Raw genomic sequence first — 16917 nt, forward strand, 5'->3', positions numbered from 1 at the left:
GATGGGGTCTGTGAGGGCAGGAGGTTTACTCACTAGCGTTGACCAGGGAATTCCAAGTTGACTGGTTAAAGGTGACGGTCCTGGGAGAGGCTGAAACTTCAGTTAGGTTAAGTATTAAGATTCAGTCTGGTGACCTGGTCCTAGCACAAGTGATTGCATCTTGGGCCTATTGTCTCTTTTTTAACAATTTTCCCCTTTTGCTCAGACTCTCAGCTTCTCTGAGAGATGTGATCAAAATGTAAGGCATGAGCGCCGCTCTCAGCTACTGCTCTGAAGCTCTCGTGGTTTTATCTGATCCTCTGTGTGGTATCGACAGGGCATGCTGTTTGGTTTAATCCCGGGACATTCACGGCTTCGGGTTCACAATACCTAAGTTGGTCATTCTCGTTGTTCCTTTTCTGGAGTTCTGGTATTAGGGACATCATTCACTTGGTGGTTAGTGGCTGAGAACTTGGATTTAAAGCTCTTGGGAAAACACAATTCACCAGGGAAACTACTATGATTGTTATAAGCAAGATAATCCCCAGTATTTGGAGTGCACTTTGGAGTCATGGTCAAGACCCAAACCAATTGAGGTCAAATAAGTCATAGAAAGACCCACTGATGCAGTCACCTTTTTAAGCCAAGTTGCTTGATCTTGTGTACGTGAGTGTCAACTTCTCCAGAAGTGTTAATCCAGGTGTAGCAGGCGGTATTGGCCACGGCACAGACACCTCCTGGCTCAAGCTAAAAGCTAATCCAGGGCTGTCCTCTTATCAAAAACAACTTTGGCCAGAGTCAAAGGATCTTTGTTGCGCAGCTGTTGTCTTAATAGTGGATTCTGCAGTACTTTCAAGAGTTAATGAGGGGTTCCTGATCGTAGCCTCATTTACGTTTACTCCTAACCAGGGAGGGACAGCCCACCAAAGGAAGCAAACCCTGAATCATGAATGCTTCCTGGTAATTCCCATCCGAACCTGTGGCTCAGGACTGGAAAGGTGCCAGCCGTGGCGGCAAGTAAAGTCTTAAGGGTGAATAGACCACGCAACAGTGTTTCTCTTGCCTTGGGTGTTTTCTTTGCCTAGGTGGAGCTTAGATGCAAATTTCCCCAAGTTTGGGATTGTTAACCAGAGAGAGGGGTTAACAGACCAGGGGGTCTCTAGCATTCTGACAAGTACAGAAACCTGTACTTGTCAAAAGTCCTTTCCTGGAATCTCCTTGAAGATGAAGTACTTTTGCACGTACACTTCTGAAAAAACATTAGAGTAAAACAATAACTGTAAATGACAAAGGATTCAAAACTGCTCATTAGTAAAAATTTGATGAGAGTTCACTGTAATGGAATTGGCAAGGGAATGTGGTTATTTTTGGTAACATACAACATTTTAAGATAATAAATAGAATTATGACTGATAACATTATACCAGGACATATCAGATTTCTAGGAATTTTGTACAATTCAGGAACACTTATAACATATACCCATACAAGTACAGCATAAAGAAAGCTCAGTATTACTTTTTTTTAAAAAAATAAATTTATTTATTTATTTTTGGCTGTGTTGGGTCTTCGTTTCTGTGCGAGGGCTTTCTCTAGTTGCGGCAATTGGGGGCCACTCTTCATCACGGTGCACGGGCCTCTCACTGTCGCGGCCTCTCTTGTTGCAGAGCACAGGCTTCAGACGCGCAGGCTCAGTAGTTGTGGCTCACAGGCCTAGTTGCTCCGCGGCATGTGGAATCTTCCCACACCAGGGCTCGAACCCGTGTCCCCTGCATTGGCAGCCAGATTCTCAACCACTGCGCCACCAGGGAAGCCCCTCAGTATTACTTTTTATTTGGCAGTATTTCCCATATAACCTGTCAAATAAGCCTAATGAGCCTGACGTCCCCCCTTTCATGAGGAGAGAGAACAAATCTTTTGAGATGTTTCAGGGGCCCTCTGGAACATCCCAAAGTTATGTCCAGGTCAAAAAGACATTATTTAGAATCTTAATTTTGGGAAGTTTGTCAAAAATATCAAATGGTTTGGACACTTGACTAAATAGAATCACAGATAAGTATGAAACAATATTTAATGATACATTTAATTAAGTGACAAAAGATTTCAAAGGCATATATAGAAGGTTACATTGTTCTGAGCAAAACAACTCTTTTAATATTGAGAAGACTTGGTTTACTTAAGTAATCAAAGACCAGATGATAAAGATAACATGAAACACAGGAAATCATTTTGATAAAATACAAAAGTTTTGCTTTCTAAGTGGATTACTTAAATGGTAAAGAAAAACTTTCAGAATATCTTATCAAGAACAGATCAATTGTCCAAGGAAAATTTGTCATTTTAGCATATAAAAGAAAGCTGTTTTAGTGTTACATAAGTACACTATTGGTATTAAAGCTTAATTTAAAAACATTTATAAAGATAACAATTCAATTTTTAGCTAACTTGACCATAAAAAATACTCTCCCTCTCTCTTGTCTCTCTCTCTCTGTTTTCAAATTTCTATGTCCATTGTTTGTCCTTTTTCTCTTTTGCATTTTGAAACAGCCAGCTTTATTTTAGGAGAAAATTATTTTCTTTTTCCCTAACAAAAATGAATCTCCATATCTATACCTGTTTTTACCCCAAAACACATCTATTTTCCTTGCATCCAGAGCTGTTTCTCTTATAATTTCTAGTAGTTTTAACTCCATATATTAGAAATTTTAACCCTAAAAAGCTTTAATTTTTAGTGAAAATAAATAAGCGATTGTGAACTATCTTTTACATTAGCATTCTGTGGCTTGTAAATATTTTTATCTGTAACTATTTTTTATAATTTCTAGAAATGCGTGTTTTCTCATAGTAAATTTCTCAGCATGGCACGGGACTTGTTTATTAATAAACCCAAATATCTTTAGTTTTTCTGTAAAAGGAAGTGGAAGTGGATAAACCTGTCTTCAATAATTAGTGTTTCAGTATTTTAGCTTGTTTGGAAATGATCTGGTTATTCAAAGAATTTAACTTAACTCATCATTTAACTTAGCAAAACCTTAAGGTTTCAGGTTATCAAAAACACTTAGGGAAATTAAAAAGTTTTCCTAAAAAGTTTTTATCCTACGTACATCTATTTATTTAAATTATTCTTACAAGGACTACCCAGAAACACTTCATTAGACATCGGACAATGTCAGTCATTATTCTGAGTTACTTTTCTGGCTGACAATTTTTGTAATAGAGATAACATGAATTAATTTGGTTAGTAAATTCAGGTAGGATAAAAGTTTTATTTAATGCTGATAACTCTAAAGACATGCCTATTTCAATTAAACCAACAACCTTAAACTAGCTTTTATATTTTCCCATATCACATGAATCTGAGATTCATTTGGGTTAGTTTCTGTTATATTTCTGAGAATTTCATTTATGTAAGAACTTTGTTTTATTTAAGCCAATTAAAAAGAGCCTTTTTACTAATTATTTTTTGTGGTACCATCCGTGGTAGGAAAATACCACATAAGATACGTATACCCACGTAAACATATAGACAGACATGAACTGAGACCTCATAGATTCTGTTTTACTAGTTACAAAAGAAGTTGGATCTAAGTTGCTTTTCTGGAAGATGGAATAAGTAAAGGCTGTCTGCACAGATGTCTAAAACTAAGTTTCAAATGACCTTTCCCTCTTTTGATTTTTTTTCGGTTAAGCATTACCTCTCTGAAGTTTGTACTTTAACATTTACAGCTCAGAGGCACAGAGAAAGAATGCAAGTTACAAGCCTTTTAAGATAAATAGGGAAAGTTTGGGAATTGGTAAAAAGGAATAGGTAAATTTTGAATTGCCTCTTTAGTGGCAGTTTTAGATTTGCAAAGATTTTTAAGATGAGGACAGTTGCCTTTAATTCCTCAAGGAATTTGGTTGCAACTTAAATGACATCATAGGTTGATCTACCCATAAATCCTTTACAAGGCTTTAGGTTTTCTTTTTAAATTTTAATTTCTGCTTTTCATAGTTGTTTCAGGAAATAATGCAGCAGTCTCCCAGAAAGCCCTCAGAGTCCTGTCAGCTTTGGGAGGGGCCCAAATTGGGATCCCCCTTTGAGGGTAGATACGGTGTTTGTAAGGCCACTGACTTGGCAATGCTTATGGTCGAGTCTTCTCTTCAGAGGGAAAAGACAATTCAGACAGGTTAACAGAGCAAGTACTGCATTCCAGCAAAGGAGGAAAGAGGGGTCACCAGGGTTAGGTCAGCCTCATAGTCTTTCTCTTTTTTTTTGAGGGGGCGTACCTCTTATGTCCTTAAAATTTTATTAGTGTTTTGCAATGAATTTTTTTTAAATGAAGCTACACGTATACCTCACTTTGCTGCACGTTGCTTTATTGCACTTCGCAGGTATTGTATTTTTTACACATTGAAGTTTTATGGCGACCCTGTGTCGAGCAAGTCTGTTAGGACCTTTTTTTGAACAGCATTTGCTCACTTTGTGTCTCTGTGTCTCATTTTGGCAGTACCTGCAATATTTCAAATGTTTGGGCTATTACTGTATTTTACGGTAATCTGTGATCAGTGATTTTGGATGTGACTATTGTCATTGTTTTGTGGCACCATGAGTTGTGCCCATGCAAGACTGTGAGTTTAATTGGTAAATGTTGTGTCTTCTGACTGCTCCACTGGCAAACCGTTCCCCCATCTCTCTCCCTCTCCTCTGGACTTCCTGTTCCTAACACGCAACAATATTTGAATTAGGCCAAATAATAATCCTACAATGGTCTCTAAGTGTTTGGATTCTAAGGTTCCCATCTTTATTATTTATTTATTTGCTGTTTGGTTTATTTTATCTTTTTTAAGCTAAGCCTTCAGTTCTCTTGGAGCCAAGCCAATACTTGAAAGGGATGTGCTGCTGGGCTGGAGATTCTGTGATGGTTTACTGTGTACTTCGTCACACAGAAATTTTCTTGAGGTTGGCGGGTGACCTAGCGTCAGTCTAACCTGTTCTGACCCATTATTCTAACAGATGAGTCTTATCCTAACACAGGAGGGTTTGGTGGCAAGCGTTTCACAGCTCTTAAATTCTTGACTCGTACCCACCAATTTTTGTGGCTTTTTTTGGCTTCCAAGATCTCCATTAGCAATAGCCTTTATCTACACAAAACAAGACAAACAAGCTCCTGCACCTTAACACACCACCAGCAATTCCCAGCAATGAACCATCAGAGCCCAGTAAGCGGGAACTGGGGAGGGGACCTGGAGAATGCGGTCCCAGACAACTGGGAAATGCAGGCTGAACCCAGGGCCGGGGACTGGGGTTCTGGATGGAGCCCCCTGCCTCTGCTCAAGCTGACCTGCTGAGCCCTAGATGGGAAAGCAGATCAGATACCGAGTTCGGAACCGAGAGCTCTCAGAAACGGTGATGAAGACAGTGGGCTCAAAGGCTTCTCCGGAGCCGCATCTGTGTTTCTCTTCGTCCCCAAAGCCTTCAAAGGTCTCCTCTGGTCCTACCGCGGGCACCAAATCTGATAAATAATGAAAATCAACGGAGTAAATTTAAAGAGCTAATTGGCTTTATTCAAAATTTCATGAATTGGGCGGCACCCCATCTGGCAAACAGAAAGGCGCTCCACTGAGCTGCAGAAGGGGAAAGGTTTTTGAAGGTGGAATGGGGGAAGAAAAAGGAGCTTATTAACAAAGAATGCTTTGTCTCAGGGAAGTTCACCCTCCTGAGGGGAGTTTTAGGGGTCTGTGGGAGGGGATTACTCTCTAGCACTGAGCAACGAATTCCAGGTTGAGTGGTTAAACCATGCGATAGTCCTGCGAGAGACTGAAACCGCACTTAGGTTAGGCGTTAAGTGTCTGGTGACGTGGGCTTAGCAGAAGGAACTCCACTTGGGCCTGTTGTCCCCTTTTCAATAGGTGATGTTAAATTGAATTTGGCAGAACAATTTTATCATAAAACAGGAAGTTTTTAAGTTCATCATTGATTGTGCAATAACATTGAAGACATCATCTTGACAGTGTTGTCATGTATGATTTCAGAAGAAAACTGCAGCAGGTGTCATACAGGCAGCCCCCTGGATTCCCTAGACATCAGTACTGGCTCAGCAGGCAGATTTAATTTGTAGCTTATTAACAGACTCATCTCAGTGTCTTGTTGGGGTGACTAATGCTGAACTTGAGCTTCCAGCACACTTCTCACTGCATCCTGCGGAGTCACACTGGGTCCTTTAGGCTCCTGCTAACTAAAGAAGATGGACATTCTGCAGACTGTTAACTGTTCTTCTGTCACAGACCATTTAGAGTACCCTGAATCACGGTTCTGGCTGTCAAGGCTGATTAAATTGTGCCCACGGGGTTGCCCTTTCTTTTAGTTAATAAAAGAGTAGTGGTCAATTTCTTTCTTCCTTCCTTTCTTTCTTTCTCTTCCTTTCTTTCCTTCCCTTCCTTCCTTCCTTCTTTCTCCTTTTTTTTTGGAAAAGATATATTACATATATATATTACATATATATATACACATATGTTACATATATCAGAGCAATTGTCCATCAGGTAGAAATGTGAAAGCTTCAGTTACTATGAGAGGAAGAAATCACCTTCCCTTGTGCTCAGAAATTGAATGTTCGGTCCCTGTCAGTCTCCTGAGTGACCCGCCCCCTAAGTCAGAGGAAGCTGTGTCTGTCCCCGGGATAGTATCTCTTTCAGTGCTGCCCTGAAGGAACATCAAATTTAGCCAAGGCTGGTTTTAAATGTTGGCAAAATATTTTTAAAAGGCCAATGAGACTAAAATCAATATGAGATGGCCGCATATTTCATCACAGACACACCAGTTTCAAAGGTGTTGCCAGTAAACAATAAGAAAATCTTGGAGACTGAAGTCTAAATATGGCAGGACGACCAGATATATAGCGTCACTATAATCAGAGTTCTAATGAGCGTCGTTAGGATTTAGAATCAACAAAGTTAAGCAACTTCCTTTAGTTTTCCTTGTGGGAGAAAACATGCAGTTAGTAATCCCACGTGTGAAACCATAATTTCCTGAAGGCAGCGTTAAGAGAAGGTAATATCTGCCTTTTGCAATAAGAGTCAGTGTTCACTCCACATGTGATGGGATGGGATGGGATGCAGAGAAGTTGGGGGTGAGGTTCCTTATCTGTGGAAAATTTGATCAGGAGAGAGATTGCAGCTACAGTAGGCTGTGTGCTCACTGGGGTGGATTCTCACCAGGTCATCTAAGATGGTTGGTATGTGTATCCTCAGATTTTTTTTCTCTTTTTTCCCATCGAAGAGCCATTTAATACAGAAATCAGAATCTGTGAACACACACACGCACGCACGCACACACACACGCACAATATACACATTATATATATGTTTCAAATTTAAAAAAGAAATCTCAATGCCAACAAGTACCTATTAGAACATGCAATAAAATTTGATCTATTCTAAATAAATATATGTGATTTTTCCCCAATCGGTTTTAGAGGTAAAAGGGGTCATTAGTAAAGTAAAATCAGAACAGAAGGTATCGGCTTAATCCTGATCTTTTTACATTTGATTTTATATTTATGAATGAAGCAGTGAAGGGTATTGTATGTGTCTGCTTCTCCTTTTAACCTGTTCTATTTTGGAGACAGCCATTCCAAAAATGCTGCTAATAAGATTAGGAAAGGAGAGGGTATGGATACTTCTAAAAATTAAAAAAAAAAGTTATAGGTAGGTCACTGTGGTCTAGCTCACTGTGATTTTATAAAAGAAGGATGAACAAAGGATGATCTTGAACCAGGGTGCTTTCTCTGTTGTTGTCAGAGAAGTTGCTAACTTCACAAGACAGTGCTGGAACCCTTCTCTCCTGTTCCTCGTGTGCTGTTTGTTTTTTGCAACAGTCAGCAGTCACCACTGGGGCCACTGATGTTCCTAAATTTCCCAGGGCTTAAGCTGCAGTAGATGAGGAGGTCCTGGAAGGAAGACTAGTTCCAGTAAAGATGTTGTCTCCAGACCCCTGGTGTTGGCCACGCGGGGATGGTCCCTCAGTGGCAGCAGTTGTGATAGGTCACCGGCAACAGCAGTGGTGCCCCGGCAACAACGAGGTCATGATGCTGGCAGCTCCTGGGATGGTGACACACAGACCAGATGCAGTAGACAGTCTGGTGTTATTAGTTGAAGAATCTCCCAGATGAAAAAGAAAATGGGTGATGATATTTACCCCAAGAACAATAATGGTAAAGAAATGGGAGAAGTACACTTTATAAACTGAGCTAATTTTTCTCACGAGATCGTCGTTAGGTCTACAGTGTATATAAAGGATATTAAGGACATTATGCTTAACGTGCTGTGTAAAATGCAGATTTTTAAAGGCGTTTATCTGTCCTGCACCGTAAGTTTTATTTTACCCCCAAAACAACTTTAACAAAAGATTTGCTTCTTATGTATAAAGCAAATTTATTGACAAGTCTTAAATCTTTCATTTTTAGAACAAAAATATCATTTCTTTATTATATTACTTTTGAAGTTTATTGCCACTGAGTCTTTGTAAGAAACATCCAATTGTGTGCCTGAATATATTATAATGATTACATGCACAATTACTGAAATAAAAGTATGTAAGAATAATAACAAGCACTTTTTTTGAAATAGTGAATGAAATGCTTGAATGGACAGAATAACAAGTCATCACCATAATACATACTGATTAGTCTTCTAATTTATAAATCCCATTATGGTTGTCATACACTGGACATACACATAACAGATTTTGCCGCCTTAGCAACCATGGCTTCTCAATCCAGATTGCTAATTTATTTGGTTTGAAATGTAGTTTATCTGCCAACTTGAATCAGCCTACAGTCACCGATCTGGGTGTGTCCCTTATTAATAGTATATTTTAAAATCCCTATTATTTTATGTTTAGCGTTTTCAAATAACTCATGCAATAAAATCATTTTTCCTTTATTAATCTCAACACTTACAACTTATATGCACAGAGGTGGTCTTCTGGATTGTTGCTCTCTATTTGGTAATCTCTCTACTACCGAGTTATCCAAGAAAGGAATGCATTCTCGTAGGAAAGGTGATGTGCGTTGTCACAGGTGCACCAGGTGAGGATTAAGGACTGACGTACATGAGAGCAGCCCCGCCTGGCAAGTGAGTGTGCTTCCACATCAACAGACAGAGCACGGGTGTTGGCATTAGACCAGCTCTAGGCCAGATTGCCCCACTTACATATTCATAGAAATGAATTTTTATAACATATAATTTGAACTCACAGAGCAAGAAGGATATGGTCACCCATGTGCCCGTCACCAGTTTAAGAAGGAAAATGTTACCCTTCACTCTGAAGCCTCCCCTGCCCTCACTGATGCCCTTTCTTCTTTCCATAAAAAAAAAAAAAAAAAAAACTGTTTTGCATTTCTAATCTTCTTAATTTTAAATTTGTTTACTACATATAAATAATATAAATCTTTCCCTAAGCTCGCTCTATCCACCATGTATCTATCTATCTCACATTGTGTGTGTGTTTGTGTATATGTATATGTATAGAATATTGTCTATCTATTTATCTACCTGCCTATGTTCAATATATGTATGTAGATAATTGGTAGATAGATATTTAAAATGTTTTGTTTGGTGGTTTTTCTTTATCTTGTAAGAAGATTGACATTTTGCTTTATTTTATTATACATTTTTCCCCAGCTGTCAGGTTGAGGTAGAGTTTTGGGAAGTCTACCATCTATTACTTATGCTTTCTTTGTAGGGAGCCTGACCCTTCTCTCAAGAGCATTGGATATTTAGGAATCCCCACCTGCGGTGACCTGCAGTTTCACTGTGAAGCAACTATGAAGATTTGTTTTTATTTGCTTTGCACGGGAGTCAGGAATTCTTGAATATCAGGATTTATGCATTTCTTCAATTCAGAACAATCATAATCATTTAAAAAGCTTTTGCTTATCTCCCTCTCTCTGTTCTTGCCCGTGGTCCTGACCTGTAGGTGGGCGTTACGTCAGCCCCTGAGTCCTCACTCTCTTCTGTTGCTCCACACTCTGCGCCAGATGGTCTGGCCTTGGAGGCCAGACGGCAACTCCCTCTGCTTTCCTTTCAGTTCAGGAACTCTCTCCCTGGTTAGATTTAGTCTGTTGCTTAAACTATGTATTGAAATTCTGATTCTGGAAACTTTTTTCCTTCTAGAAGTTCTAGTCTGTCCCATTTTATATTTGATGCATAATATTTGATGTCACTATCGTACGTTTTATTTCTCCTCCTGTTCTATTCATCATTCTAAAAATCCTACTTACGTGGTGTGTCTGGAATTCTAGGATCTGCAATCTCTACAGAACCTAACCCGCCACTTGTTCCTCGTTTGCCTGTTTGCTGTTCTGCCGACTCACTCGTTGTGCTCTGCGAATTTTCACCCTGAGTTCATGGCCTTTGGTGCTCTGCGGGAATTTCTTGGGTTTGGCTCCACAATGTGTTACAAAGACAGAATTTTCATTTTCATTTGCTTTTTCAAGGTGCCTGAGGCTACTGGCGACCCAGGTATTCTTTAAACTAAATTCTCCACTGGGGATTCGAGACCACACAGGTAGACTGAATATCATCTCAAACCCACATGTAGACCAATTCATGTTGACAAGTTCTCAGGAGAATTAGCTTTTAAATCTTTCATCCGGAGCCACATTCAAAATGGGCAAATAGTGGAAGAAGTGTTCATTCTTACACACACCACGAGCCGCTTTTCTCCCTCCCTGGCCCTTCCAGTCCTGGGCCCTCGGTGGATGCGATCAGGGTCACAGTTTGGGTGGAACCTTCTTACCTATCAGGAGACAATTAGTCTTCCTTTCTGACAACCATGAAATTTTTTTCTTCTTATTGCCCTGGTTACACTTCGACATTATTTTTTGTTTGTGTGCCTTCTTTTATTCATCATTTTGTTGTGTGTTATCCTAGAGAAATAATTTAGTATATCTGACTCAAAAGAGTGTCAGAACCAAGGTTACTTGTGTGTGTGTGTTACGATGGAAAATCTATTGGCTCTAAAATCAGACAGACCTGGCTTGCCACCTCAGCCTGGCCATTTGCTAGCTTTGTGACCCTGTGTGAGTTAACTTCCTTCTCTGAATCTCGGTTCCTGTGAGTGAGAAGGAGAGAACATCTAATTTACAGAATTGGCTGTGACAGCATTGAATGCGACCACATTACCGTAGAAGATTGTAGAAGTGAAAAATAAAGCCTGGGTCCCTTCTTCCCACTTTCTGCTTTCTAACCATTTCTAACTTGTATTCCTCTCGGTTCTATAACCTAACGTGGGGTCATAGTTGTTTCCTAAAATAACTGATGGACCACTGATCTGAATATTTGTCCCTTTCTCTAATTCACTTTGCCTCTAATGATTATCCTGGATGAGCAGTTTAAACTGGATAAGTAATCTTTCTGTATAATATTAGGAAACAAAACTTCTCACCTCAAAAGAATCATTCTGGGAGTCAGTCCTTTTTAGATGCAAAGGAGTTTCATTATTATTGCTTCAAACAAAAGTGCTTTTTTTTTTGCGATACGTGGGCCTCTCACTGTTGCGGCCTCTCCCGTTGCAGAGCACAGGCTCCGGACGCGCAGGCTCAGCGGCCATGGCTCACAGGCCCAGCCGCTCCGCGGCATGTGGGATCTTCCCAGACCGGGCCACGAACCTGTGTCCCCTGCATCGGAAGGCGGACTCTCAACCACTGCGCCAACCAGCGAAGCCCCTCCAAAGTGCTTTTAATATGGTATTAGTGAAAAGGAGCCTAAGGATATTCTAAAGTTTATAGGTTTATGAAGGTTATATTGCTTCATATAAATTATTTTAATTAAATTTGTAATTCTTCAATGAAATTAAACGTAGATTGATAGACTAAAATTTGCATTGTTCTGGAAATGGAGACTCATACAAACTAGGTGAAATGAAATAGACAATAATGTGAAAATAAGGCCTATATTATTTATGTAAATACTATCCTACATGTTTAACATAATAGATTAAATAGTGAAAGTTTTGGTCAAAACTGTCATTTTTGTCATTGGTATATTTATTATTTTTCTCCCTTGGAACTGACTTCATCAGTTGTTTTGTACCACAGATAGAGAAATCTGCTGTTTAAAAATATGTTGTTTCTTCCACCCTGCCCTGGAGAAGTACCGGAGGAGGCCTCGTGGAAAGTCAGGATTTACTGTAGCACGTTGATGATGAGACCGCGGTGGAGGCCTCTCAGGGAGCAGTGACCAGGCAGCCCTGCACTTCCCACCCAGGCTCTTGTCAGCGGAGGCCTGGAGCAGCTGGAACTTTCCCACCTATGACCAGGAGTAACAAGGAAATTCTCACCTCGAATAAGAAAAGACAATCAACAGATGCCAACCTTGCAATGTCACAGATGTTACAATTATCTAACAAGGATTGGGAAGTAGCTGTCATAAAATGGTTTTGGGTCTGTTACAAACAGGATTGAAACAAATGAGAAAAGAGAAAGTCTCAGCAAAAAGCAACTGGAAATTGTAGAACTGAAAATTCAACTGAAATAAAAACTCAGTGGATGGGCTCAAGAGCAGCATGGAGAGGACCGAGGAAAGAACCAATTAACTTGAAGACAGAACAATAAAAATTACCCTTTCTGAACTAAAGAGAAAAACTGGTCTGAAAAAAAATAAGGGACCCATGAGACTATAATGAAAGATCCAGCGTTTATATCATCAGAGTCCCAGGAAAAGAGAAGGAGGTCAGAGCTCAAACAGTGCTTGAAGGAATAATGCCTGAAAACTCCCCAAAGTTTGCAACTGACATAAACCTAAAGAAGGGGGGGCAGATCTCAAAAGGATAAACCCAAGAAACCTGTATTAAGACACATCATAGTCAAATCCTGAAAACTAAAGACAAAGAAAAAACTTAAAAGCAGCAAGACACGATAATACTTCAGGAATAGGGGGAAAACCATTCAAATGATAGTAGAGTTTTCCCCAGAAACAATGGAAACTGGAAGGAAGTGGCATGGTATTTTTCAGCTGCCGAAGAGAAAGAACTATCAACCCAGATTTCTATATATGCCAAAAATATCTTTCAAGAATCAGTCAGAAACTTATGACTCATTAATAAAATGGGCAATAAAAAATGAGCAAAGGATTTGAATAGATGTTTTTATTACAAAGAAGATGTATAATTGGCCAATAAGGAAATGAAGAAATGCTCAACGTCATTAGCCATCAAGGAAATGTGTATCAAGACCACAGTGAAGTACACTTTATAGCCACTAGGATGTTTATAATCAAAAAGACAGATAAGAACAAGTGGTCCTGAAGATGCGGAGAAGCTGGGGTCCTCGGACAATGCTGGTGAGAACGTAGGATGTCCAGCTTCACTGGAACAGCCTGGCAGTCCCAGTTTTCACTCTTTGGTATATACTTGGGAAAAACGATCACGCATGTCCACGCAAAAACTTGTCCACAGATGTTCATAGCAGCATGATTCTTAGTAGCCAAATCCTATAAACACCCTAAATGTGGAGGGAGGGATAAAGTGTGGTATACCCATACAGTGGAATGTTATCTGACAGTTTAAGAAACGAAGTATTGATACATGCTACAACATGGATGAACCTTAAAAGCATCGTAGTTAGAAGACAGACACAAAGGACTACATACTGTATAATTTCATTTATGTGAAATGTCCGTAATAGGCAAATCCGTAGAGATAGAACATAGATTAAATGCCTAAGGTTAGAATGGGGGGGATCAGGAGTGAGGGGTTCTAGGTACATTCTGGAATATTGAATACAAGTGTTCTAAAATTGATTGTGATGATGGCTGCATAACTGTGAAACTACTAAAAGCATCTAAATTGTACACTTTAAGTAGCTGGTGTTAAGGTACATGAATTACAGCCCCGAAGAGCCATTTTTAAAAAGACAGACAATAACCTTTGTAGATTCACTTATCTATGAGTATTTCTATATGTAACCACCTCTGTCTGTATTAAGCTAAACATGGGTTCATACTGATACCTCCCCGCTGTCTTCCTTGCCCATGGACTGTTCTAGCTGTCCCCCTGCTTGTGTCTGTAAATTCCCACCCCACAGTGAGAAGCTGGTCCCCCCCCACCCCGCCAGGTGCTTGTTTAATTTCAGTATGCATGCATAGCAGGGTCAGGATCATCACTACCCCCTCGCGTGGGACAGCTTCATCAAGGAGGGTCTCAGCCCGTAGCCTGTGTCTCTCAGACACCACTCATTTCCAAAGTCGCTCAGGCAGCGCGTTTGCCCACCCCTCTCAGTAAGGGGCTGACGCACACCTGTAATGCAGTTAGATTACTTGTCACACTTCGCTTTGGGCCCCCTAGCTTCCTAACGCGCATATGTGAAGGTGGACTGCTTTTTCTCCGAAGTTCTATGGGGTTTGACAAATGCACAATGTCACGTGTCCATTATTACTGTATCATAAAGAATGGTCTCCTCGCCCTATAACTCCCTGTGCTTCATCCATTCAACCTCTTCCCTCTGCCCGAACTCCTGGCAGCCACTAGTCATTTCACTGTCCTTTAGTTTTGCCTTTTCAGAACGTCTTACAGATGGGATCAGAGTATATATCCTTTTCAGACTGGCTTCTTTTGCTTAGTGATATCCATTTGAGTTTTCTCCATGTCTTTTTGGAGCTGGATAGATCATTTCTATTTATTTGTTCGTTTGTGTATTTATTGTTCATTCTATGAATAAACAGCATCTTGGTCACTTCAGTTTTTGGCAGTTATGAATAAAGCTGCTGTAAACATTTGCGTGCAGCTTTTGCGTAAACATAAATTTTTAAATTAGTTGAGTAAATACCTAGGAGTGCAATTCCTGCACTGTGTTAGCTTTGTAAGAGACCCCCAAACTCTCTTTTTGAATTCCCACCAGTAAGGAATGAGAATTCTTAGTGATGAGAATCCTCCCCAGCATCTGATATTGTCAACGTTTTGGGTTTTAGCCATTTTAAAAGGTGTGTAATATTATCTCATTTTTTAACCTGCAATCCACTAATAAATTTTGTAGAGTACCTTTTCAAGAGCTTTCTTGCTATCTGTATATTCTTTGATGAGGTGTTTGCTCAAATATTTTGGCATTTTTAAAATTAGGTTGGTTGTTTTCTTGCTGAGTGTTGGGTTCTTTGCATATTTTGGAAACAAATCCCTATCAGATAGATATTTTGCAAATATTTTCTTCCAATCTGTGACTTTTTTTCATCCTCCTAACAGTATCTTCTGCAAAGCAGAAGTTTTCAATTTTAATATTTCCTAACATCAAATTTTTTCTTTTATGGACCATGCTTTTGGTGTTCCTTTTAAAAGCTCATTGCCAAACCCAAAGTCATACAGGTTTTCTCCTAGAATCTTTATATAAGACTGTGATTATGTTTAGGTCTGTGATTCAGTCTGTGTTAACTTTTGTGAAAGGATAACATTCATATTTGGATTCCTTTCTTTCTTTTTTTTTTGGTGGGGGGTTATTGAAAGACTATCCTTTTCTCCATTGAATTGCCTTTGTTCCTTTGTCAAGATCAGATTGACTCTGTCTTTTTTCTTGGCTCTATTTTTGGGCTTGCTGTTCTGTTCCAGGGATCTATATGTTTAGTCTTCAAAAAAATTGCGCTGTCTTGATTCCTGTAGCTTTATAGCAAGTCCTGAATCAGGGACCCCACGTCCTCGGGTTTGGTCCTTCTGCTTCAGCTTCGTGTTGGCCGTTATGGGTTCTCTCCATAGAAGTCTGAGACGCAGCCTCTTGATACCCACAAAGAGCTTGCTGGGATGTTTATTGGGATTGTACTGATTCCATAGATCAAGTTAGGAGGAATCGATATCTTGAAAATATTGAGTCTTCTAATCCATGAATATAAAATCTCTCTCCTTGTTTATCTTGATCATCTTTGATTTCTTTCCTCAGAACTTTATAGTTTTCCACATAGAAAACGTTACTTGTTAGACTTATACCAAAGTATTCCCTTTTTAATGGGCTATTGTAAATGGTACTGTGATTTTAATTTCAAGTTCCAATTCTCATGGCTGATATACAGGGAAGCAGTTGACTTTTGTATATTAACTGTGTCTCCTACGACCTTGCTGTAATTGCGTATTAGTTCCATGGGATTTTTGTTGGTTCTTTGGATTTTTTCTACATAGACAAAGAACAAAGGCAGTTTCCGTTCTCCCTCTCTAGCCCGCAGGGCTTTCGTCCCCTATCGCTGCTCTGCTGCGCTGTAACTGTAACTTCAAGCACAAGCTGAAGGTCGGTGGTGCTAGGTGGGGGTTGTACTTGCCTCATTCCCAGTCTCAGAGGAAGAGCGTTGTTTCTGACGACGCCGTCCCTTTCTGCTCCCTAGTTTTCAGTATCTTTGCTTCTTTCATCTATTTCTCCATCTTGTATTGGGCCTGTGTGATGGAAAAGGTGGTGGGCATCAGAGACACTTTCATGTCGATCATGATTTGGATCTTGGCCAAGTGACTGTAATTCATTTGCATTTTAGTTTTTTCACTCTTAATTGGGAAAATATTGCCTACGCAGGTGGAATGTTGTGATGATTACATGTTTGAAATGAAAATGTTTGGGAAAAAAACCTCTTTATTCATTTAGCAGATGATTATCTAACTTTGATTTAGGCCTGATGCTAAATTCTAAGGACAACTGTGAACAAGACATAGGTTCAGAACTCAGAAAACTAGAGGGAAGAAACAGTCAAGGTCACGGTGTATTTTAATAAACAATCACGAGTGCTGTGAAACCCGTAAGGGCACATAGTATTTATTTATTTATTTTTAATAGATCTTTATTGGAGTACAATTGCTTCACAATACCGTGTTAGTTTCTATTGCACAACAAAGCGAATCAGCCATATGCATACATATATCCCCATATCCCCTCCCTCCTGCGTCTCCCTCCCACCCTCCCTATCCCACCCCTCTAGGTGGTCACAAGGCAC

General features: G+C 39.7%; 1 protein-coding gene across 2 annotated transcripts in view; it reads left to right on the forward strand.

Annotated features, from left to right (window-relative positions):
- Window positions 1-16917, forward strand: part of SNTG1 (syntrophin gamma 1) — a 473934-nt gene that overhangs the window by 274174 nt on the left and 182843 nt on the right. The gene's annotated exons all lie outside the window — the stretch shown is intronic.

This window comes from Orcinus orca, chromosome 17 (genome assembly GCF_937001465.1).
Source record: "Orcinus orca chromosome 17, mOrcOrc1.1, whole genome shotgun sequence".
Taxonomy (NCBI): domain Eukaryota; kingdom Metazoa; phylum Chordata; class Mammalia; order Artiodactyla; family Delphinidae; genus Orcinus; species Orcinus orca.